We start from the raw sequence: 9,995 nt of genomic DNA on the forward strand, positions 1-9,995 counted from the left end.
TGGTATCCAAGCCTATAAGTATGATACTCCTTTTTCAAAAATCATAGAATAAATTAAGGTGAATCTAGTAAACATTAATAGAATGGATAGTGAAGGTTTATATAAACGAACCTATTGTTAGTAGCTTGGAATTAAGGGTTTGCTGTTGGTGCTAATTAGATGGAATTCATTTCTCAAGCTGAGACATAATATTATCTCGACTTAATTGGTCACTTGCAACGAAACTAGCTGGCAGCGACAGAGACACCATAAGCGTTACGTACTTCCTTTATGGACTACATAACAGAGAGAATTGGACACAGAATTTTTTTTTACTAGGAAGGACTATTTCATTTGTCTTTAAGATGAAATCAAGTCACTGTATTTGTATAAGTACAAATTGTATGGGGTCCAATGCATGTGGTGCAACATTGCCTTACCTTAGAAAAAGGGAACTATATTTAGCCCGCAGCAGGCTGTCTCTGTTTGTGGCCTTAGAATGGTCAGTACTTACTACAGTGTTGTTTAGAATGATTTGGCTTAGAGAAGACTTGACTTGGTCTTCTACGTACAGATATATTATCCTCTTGCTGATCAGATACTAGAGTCCACATAACAAATCAACCACTTGTGGTCACTTGCAACTAGCTGGCAGCGACAAGAGACTGTTTCATTTAAGATGAAAGGAAGTCATTATATGAGTTGTATGGGGTCCAATGCATATGGTGCAATAAGACAGGACCTTAGAAAAAGGGAACTACATTTAGCCCGTAGCAGGGTGTCTCTGTTTATGGAATTAGAATGATCAGTACTTATAACTACAGTAGTATTTAGAATGATCTGGCTCTGAGAGAAGACTTGACTCGGTCTTCTACGTACAGATATATTATCCTCTTGCTGATCAGATACTAGAGTCCACATAACAAATCAACCACTTGTGGTTTCTGTTTCTTCCCATTAGTTTTTGTTCTTCCCTTAAAGGAAAAAAAAGAAGGTTTCTTTGACCCCATTTAGAGAGGAAGAAGAAGGTTAGGTTGCATGGTGGTGGATTTAAATAATGGTTCAAACAAAAATCCTAATGGTCATATCTTACCTGCTTATTTCTATGCAAGTTTTGGTGCAGCTGGAAGCTTTAACCGATTCTGGTGACTGTATGTCTTACTTACTACATCTCTTTAGTTGTTTTTGGTACTATAATTGATTCATGAAACTCATATACACTAACAATGTAAAGAATTTTTGCACTAACAGCGTAATTTAACATGTTATACAATAGGTTGTATATGTCTTTTTTTACCTGGTTATTATTTCTACTTACTACAAACTGGTATTCGTAGTTATCGTACTACAAACTGGTATTCGTAGTTATCGTTTTTTAGGTGATCTGAGGATCGCATATATAGTAAAGCAAAAGGCTTTGCAGCTAGCTTCCATGCTTGAGGATTGTTGCTCCCTAACGCACACGCAAAGATATCGCTGATCATCTGAAGTAATATAGGATTTTTAAGATCGTATATCGATCCCACAAACTTATAATTAACTATTTATCAAATTAAACTAATGCTAATTATCTAAACAAGAAATAAAATCAAATTATATTTGTAAACTAATTAAAAATAAAGAAAACAAAATAATGAACTTCAACCAAGAAAGAGCAAATTTTTATCGGAGAAGAAGAGATGATCTCAGTATGACTACTAACAAGCTTTTACTAATCGTTCTACCGACAGGTACATACTAGTTGACGGTTAATTGTAACTTTGCGATATTCTATCGAACTATTCACAAGTCCGCAGATGCTACTATAACGCCTATATCTCTATGGTCGTCGTATAACGTTAACGTATTTATTCTCCATTCAACCAAGTAGAAATTTTAAAGTAGATATCTCTATCCTCAAGAATTAAACGATTAAATCGAACAAACTCTATTTATTCTTATTACGTACGTGAATTCTTTCTACCAGCTCAATTCGCACAAGACTACGTATAGTGTTCAATTAGTGATCAAGTAATTAAACAATTAAGACAAGAATAAATAAATAACCCAAAGATATAAAATCAATGAGATAAACGATAAATCAAACGTCAACTTTCATGTTTGTATCAAAGCACGTAACTAAAGAATTTTTAGCTCCACATGAACATGGAGGAAAAATAACAAATCATCCGAATAAAAAATATCAAAATAAGTATTACGAGAGAGAAGGTAAAAGCGCCTCAGAATGTTGCCGACGGAAACAAGGTTATAGTCTACGAAATTAAAGTTATGGTAAGAGGTTTATATCAAAGCTTTATGTAAAAATTGTAGGCCATGGAATATTTATAGGTGTAGGAAAAAGCAAAGAAAATAACGAGTCCAAACAAAATGGGAGAAGTATTAATCTGGGAATTAGTTAACTGCATCAACTCCTACATGGACCAAGCCAAGTGTGCTTCGGACATTGTTATGTCAAAACGTACTGCCTTCAATTCTTACTTTTCCACTTTTATTTCCATCATCACACAATAATCCACCATCATTAAGGCAACTTTTCACATTAAATATCCACAGAGACAAACATGTATTGGTCTTCAATTCTTGTCATCAACAACGTACATCCCCTTGTTTATTTAAAATTTTTCTTTTTCTTCCGTTTATTCAATATTGCTCCAGATCTCTTCATTTTTGCAATTCATTCCTCGCACATAAAATACAATATTAAGCACAAAGCAATATAATTTATACTCAAAAGACAATTAAAAGTATTAAAACGTGAGGCAACTAATAGCTAAATATATGCATTTACATGCTCCAAGTTGCATTTTGTATAAGAATTAAGAGCCACTTGAAATTAAGTTCTCAAATGATTGATTAATAAGCCTTAAAACCCTTTCCACTTTGCTATATATCTCTCTCTCTTTCCCTGTTTTTTTTATCCTTCTTATTTCCATGGGTTTGTTCTAAAATAAATGTTTGTTTAAATAAAGAGGGATGCATCCCCAAAACAGAACGCTTTTTCTTATTGTTCACAAAATGAGGAACTTTATGTGATACATATATCTGCAGTATTTTCTGAAAATCAATAAATAACTAGAGTATGGTAGTCTGAAAAATATATGGGTGCAGATGGTGTTCTAGAGTCACTGAAGGACGAGTGGGAGAACGTACCTCCAAGTTGGTATGGCTCTGATCCTTGTGGTGATCCATGGGAAGGCATCGAGTGCGACAATTCACGTGTTATTTCTATGTAAGCTTTTTTTTTTTTTTTTTTTTTTTTTTTTTGTGATTAACTGATAATTGTTAAAATCAGAATCATATCAATTAGAGAAAAACACTATTACCACTCTTTAAGATATTCCTAAATTTATGAATAAAATATTGAAATTAAGAAATGAAAATACAAGTGCACTCGTCAAAAATTCCATTTTTCCTTAGCTCGACAACGTCACATGTTAATTCAATGTCCACTGACCACCCACCTCATCTTGTGCCAGCTAAATACTCCTTCCGTCCTAAAAAGAATGTCTTAGTTACTATTTGGACCGTCAAAAGATATTCTCTTTTACTATAATTATTTCAAGTAGTTTCTAAATATTTTGAGTTGTTAAGCTATTTATTGTGACGGTATATTAGTATTTTTTTATATAGTTTAAAATATGTAATTTAAAAAAAAAAAAAAAAAAAAAAAACTAAAAATTCTATGTCCGAATACACCCCGAACATTAGTTAGTTTGACCCTCATAATCCGAATCAAGACAATCTTTTTGGGACGGATGGAATAATATTTCGCATTAACTATTTTCCCATCTGTCAAGAAAATCTTCTGTTTTTTTTAATTAACTAGAATAAATAACAGAATTAATTCAAAAACAGGAAATAAAAAATATACTTCTGAAAAGTATAAAGATATTCATCTCATTTGAGACAATTATGTAACTGTCACTGTATTTAGTCTTCCATTTTGGTCAGTTCATGTGTACAGATAATGCTTATTATCTAATGAAACTAGGTTAACATCAAATCTTATTTTATTAAATGACGCATATCTTTAGTTGTTTTCTTTTTAGTGCGTAAATAGTTACCTGTCTTTGTAATTATTTGAGGCTCTCAAACATATGAAAATATATATTGTGTTTTATTTTGAGGTACTAATGATTCTTAATTTCAGAAAATTATCAAGCATGAATCTGAAGGGGAATCTATCCGGAGACATCGAAGCCTTGTCTGAACTGCAGATATTGTATGCCTTTTTCTACTCATAATCAAGGGTCCTTGCCACATTAACAATATTAGTGCACTAAAATTTAAGAATCATAAGGACATTTACTTGGTATTAACAATTAAAATTGACACATAAATTTGTGCTCCGCGTCGAAAGTATTGGATTCAGGTGAACCTAATAACATCAAACAACATCTGCTCCTGGTTGAATTTGAAGATTTTAGAGTCAATGAGTTCTACTTTCTGCTACTCCTCATATATGTGTTCGAGCTACACGCAATGGGTTCTGTCAAACCTGCTGCGCCTAGTCTAAGTAATTCTACCAGAGGCTAATGCAGACTTTTAACATTGGGTTCAGATGAAACCCATTACTCTCGACGCGGAGTATAAATTAAGAGTACTCTATAAATTAAATGTATAGAAGTTCACTAAAATTGCAAGAAATAGTAGGTCTGAACCCATAAGATTAAAAATATATTGCATCGATGCTAAGAACCTAAAAGATTGAACCTGTAGAATTGAACTTCTGGATCCAACACCCGTTAATTTGAACATTTTGTTTGTGTGCAAGGCGACGTGTTCTGAAGGATGCGATACAAAAAGTAGTTTAATAACTTTGGTGCAATAAAGTGAAAGTTGCGTGACCATCCATGAAATTAACCCGATTCTTGAAGCACCCAAAGCTTTCTACTTTTTGCTTGAAATAAACAGTTAACTGTGCTGTGCTCGTGTTCATGCAATGCATGCACACATATTCTTTACTGTTGAAAGTTTTTAGATCTTGTTCGTTCCTTGTATAGGGATCTATCATACAACAAAGGCTTGACAGGTTCACTCCCTCAAATCAATTGGAAGTTTGAAGAGTTTAACAACTCTGTAAGGGAATTACATGATCTAATGCTTAATTGTTGTTAATTCACCAGCCGATTTCTTTATCTCCTGTTTCTAGAGAGTAATTGCTCCTAGCTGCCTCGCAGGATCCTCGTTGGCTGCGGGTTTTCTGGGCTGATACCGGACACAGTTGGATCCCTTAGCCAGCTACATTTTCTGTAAGGATATCAATTTCTTCTATTTTACAACTTTTTTACAACTATATGGCATGTAATCAGTGTAAGTCTTATTTCTGTGGTTTATATGACTTCTTGAATAGACAAAAAAAATGTTAGAATGCTGGTATAGTAGGTAGTTGAGTATTATCCTTATGTGTGTATTACTATGTGTTGCTTCATTTGTTTTCTATCTTGGTATTTTGCTATCCTATTTGTCTTGCAATCTTGCATTGACTATGTTTCTTTTGAGGCAAACGTCTATCGAAACAGCTTGCGTTCTACCCCACAAAGGTTAGGTAGTCTGCGAGACATCGAGGCGGATCCAAGATTTGGAGGTTCCGGGTGTCACTTTGTCATAAAAGTAAACGTTTTGCAATTTACATGGTTCAAATAGAGTAAACTTTTAATCGGTTTGATAAATTTTAGGTTGCCGTTTAGATTATTTGTCTTTTCGATTAGACAAATATTTTTCCAAATATTATACAGAAAAAATCACGCTCAGATCGATATATCAACTCAAGTTCAGAAGCATAAATTCTGTAACATAAGGAAGATTTTTTTCCTAATCAATGTGAACCAAGACTCAACATACCCTTTTCTTTTATATTTTGTTAAGCCATTTTAAAAAAATAACATGTAAAATTAAAGATAAGAAACAGCAAGGGAAGAATAGCATGCCGACTATGTTTCTTTTGAGCCGACGGTCTATTAGAAATAGCCTCTCTACCCGCACAAAGGTTGAGGTAAGGTCTGCGTACATCAGAGGCAGATCCAAGATTTGGAGGTTCCGGGTGCCACTTTGTCATAAAAGTAGACGTTTTGCAATTTACATGGTGCAAATAGAGTAAACTTTTAATTGGTTTGATCAATTTTAGGTTGCCGTTTAGATTATTTGTCTTTTCGATTAGACAAATATTTTTCCAAATATTATATAGAAAAAATCCCGCTCAGATCGGTACATCAACTCAAGCTCAGAAGCATAACTTCTATAACATAAGGAAGATTTTTTTCCTAATCAATGTGAACCAAGACTCAACATACCCTTTTCTTTTATATTTTGTTAAGCCATTTTAAAAAATAACATGTAAAATTAAAGATAAGAAACAGAAAGGGAAGAATAGCTAGTGCAGCAAGGAAAGATTATTAAAATTTTGACGAAGAGAGGAAAAATTTGGGAGAAGAGAAAGGGTCTGTTGGATGAATTTATTGATATTTTATGCTTAAAATAATAAGGAAGAAAAATGGTAAGAATCCAAAGAAGATAAAAAAAGACTTGCTCATTTGATTTTCCACTCATCATGAACATGCGTGCTTTTGTTAAGTAATAAATTACCAAGTTCCTATGAGAAAAAAAGGACTAGAAAGAAAGCCAGCAAAAATTAATTAAAAAAAAGGTCAAACTCCACTTAGGATCATCTAAAACATCTCACATTCTCATTGGGGTACAAGGTTAAACACTTAAACTCCATGCCACTACTAGTTATGCTGGAAATTTTTTTAAAAGTGTAGGAGCAGGATTCGAACCCGCATCCCTGGGGCGGAATACACTGCGTTCAACTACTGGCACCATCGACTTAGTTTGTATTTCTGGGTGGCATGATTAGTCTTTATACGATATTTTATACATATACACATATATACATAGAGAGTTTCAACCGAGGAGTCCGGGTGGCGTGGCACTCCCACGCTCCTACATAGATCCGCCCCTGGCGTACATCCTACCCTCCCCAGACTCCACTTGTGGGATTACACTGGGTTTTTGTTGTTGTTGTTGTTGTTGCTGGTATATTAACATACTTGTTTGGGACTGACGCGTAGTTGTCATTGTTGTTGCTGATATATTTACAATATCCATATTTCTACTGATATAGATGGATCCAAAAACTATGCCTGCCAGAGTTGATTACATGGTTGGATTGTTTTGTTTCACAAGTTGATCATTTGAGTGATCTTCATCGCATAAAGTTGCTTGTTACACGTCTATTAGCTCAATGCTTAATGAACTCAAGATATTGAGAATATGCAGTATATGTTGTAAAGGCTAGAATATACTGACCTTTCAGTACATGGAACAATTTGTGATCTCAGATTGGCTACCTAACTGGGTTTTGGATGGTTACAATTTAGTTATCGCCTCTGTTTGTCAATTTCTGATGGTATTAAGGGCGAGCATCTGTACTTTTGTGACTGACCACAGCTCTGTACCCTTGTTGTATAATTTGAAATAGATTGTCCATCAGCTTTTCAATGTTGGAAAACATAACGAGCTCGAGCTTCTAGTACTTTTTATTCTTATTTTTATTTTGCATAATATTGGCATGGAATGAGTTTAAATGGAGTAACATGGTTAGTGAGGATTCATATAGTCAACCCCAATTTGTTTGGGACTTTGGCGTAGTCGTTGTTGTTATACTAGATTGAAATCTTCCTGTTTCTTCTACTGGGCTACATTTCTAAAACACTAATCTGAATCATGCAGGTCTTTAAATTGTAACAAATTTATTGGACCGATACCAGCTTCTATTGGTAATTTATCAAAGCTATATTGGCTGGACTTAGCTGATAATATGCTCAGTGGGCCTCTTCCAGTCTCCGATGGAAGCACACCTGGTCTAGACATGCTTGTTCACACAAAGCATTTGTGAGTAGTATTGTCCGTTCCTTAAGTAACATCTTCATCTCTCATTTTTATGTGATGTACCACTTACCTCGCAGTCACCTGGGGAGAAATCGGTTCTCTGGTGAGATTCCAGATCAGCTATTCAGCTCAGCTATGACTCTCATACATTTGTAAGTTCCACTGAACTGGAAGTGTATATGTTTTGTCGATTATTTTGATAGATCAACAATAGTGTGGCCTCTCTTTTTGAGCACTCTCTTTGTCATTTTTCTAAAACTTTCTTGTCTCTCAGTCACCCCGACTATCTAAGTTCCTCTTTTTTGTAGCGTACTACTTCCGTTTGGCTAATGGTTTCTTCTGTTTGTGTCTTGTAATTGCACAGGCTGCTTGAGCAAAATCGGCTTACTGGAAATATACCCCCTACATTAGGACTTGTGCAGACTCTGGAAGTGGTGTAAGTATTTCCAAAATCCATCTTGCTCTTAAAGACTTCTAATAAATGTGCCATCTTTCTTGCTTTTCATTACCTGGGAAATCATATTAACTAGATATCCATGTACACTGTAGTCGTCTTGACAGGAATTCATTATATGGATCGGTTCCATCAACCCTCCAATATCTCACATATTTGGGTGAACTGTGAGTAGACAAGCATTATGCTAATACAACCTTGCTATGATCTCTGTTTTTACGAGTGTGTCAACCCCACTATAAGTTCTCCATATCACTTGCAGCTTCTTATCAAACAATAAATTCACTGGCCCCTTGCCCGATCTCGCTGGCATGATTGCCCTCAACTACTTGTAAGTTCCTTGACTTACAATGCCTCGCGATACTTATGTTTTGTTTGGAACTCTATTCTGCTACGAAAATGCATCAATCTTGATGTTGTGATATTACAGATTATGTCTTAAGATTGCTTTAATTTGCTTTTGTGTCCTATGGCCATGTTTTGCAGAGATATGAGCAATAATACATTTAGATCAGCTGATTTTCCGCTGTGGTTTTCAACTTTGCCGTCATTGACGACTCTGTACTCATCTCTCTCTATCTCTTTTTCTTTATCACTTAGCATGCATATGTTTATCTGTCTCTGAGTTCACGTGCCTCAGCAGAACTCACATGCATCTGAGCTATATATTATCTAATTGCACCTCATCAATTAAATGTTCACAGGGTAATGGAGAACACTCAACTTGAAGGAGAAATTCCGCCAAGCCTCTTCAGTCTTATTCAGTTGCAGACCGTGTGAGTATTCTTCTACTTTTAGGCCACGGTGCCTGTCATGCAACTATTCTCCTTTTTCGCTATGTGGTAGTCTTGTAACAAAGTTTCCAAAGGTAGTACAAAGTGACCTAGTATATGATTCTATCATTCTATGTTTGCATTTCAAGTTTATGACAATGAGGTGGTTATTTATGACAGCCTTTTGAAGGGAAACAAGATCAATGGAACCCTGCATATTCAATCCAGCTACAGCAGACAACTAAAGAAGATTGATTTGCAGAACAATTTCATTGATTCATTCAAAAAAAGACCTGAATATCACTTTCAAATAATGTAAGTCCTCAAGCCAATTTTTCTCCACTTTAGCAATGAGAAAAGAAATACTGGATCATACCTATTAGGATATTTGACAATCTCAGTTTTGTACTTGTTCACTTGGCAGACTTAAGCATAATCCAGTTTGCGATGAAGACGGATCAGCAAACTACTGTGGCGTTGCCCAAATGAACCTTGGATATTCATATTCTACTCCACCAAATAATTGCTTGAAACCTCAATGCAGTTTTGATCAAATTCCTAGCTCTAACTGTAAATGTGCTTATCCGTACACAGGCAAACTATTTTTCAGAGCTCCTTCCTTTTCTGACTTGGAAAACACAAGCATTTATGAGTTACTTCAAAAGTCTATGATATCATCTTTTAGCCAACATCAGGTGCAAGTAGATTCAGTTTCCTTGAGTAATCCGGAAAAGAATTCAGATGACTACCTTGTGTTGCGCGTGCAAGTTTTTCCATTTGGCCAAGATCATTTCCAACTGCATCGGGATTACCACAATTGGATTTACACTTAGCAATCAGACTTTCAAACTCCTCCAGATTTGGACCATTCTTTTCAATTTGGGAAAGCTCAATACTTT

At 35.0% G+C, this 9,995-nt stretch overlaps 1 pseudogene; it reads left to right on the top strand.

The window, feature by feature from the left end:
* Positions 1-969: 969 nt before the first annotated feature.
* On the top strand, positions 970-9,983 carry LOC132042239 (leucine-rich repeat receptor protein kinase HPCA1-like; annotated as a pseudogene).
* The last annotated feature ends 12 nt before the right edge of the window (positions 9,984-9,995 follow it).

Source organism: Lycium ferocissimum, unplaced genomic scaffold (genome assembly GCF_029784015.1).
Source record: "Lycium ferocissimum isolate CSIRO_LF1 unplaced genomic scaffold, AGI_CSIRO_Lferr_CH_V1 ctg14242, whole genome shotgun sequence".
NCBI lineage: Eukaryota > Viridiplantae > Streptophyta > Magnoliopsida > Solanales > Solanaceae > Lycium > Lycium ferocissimum.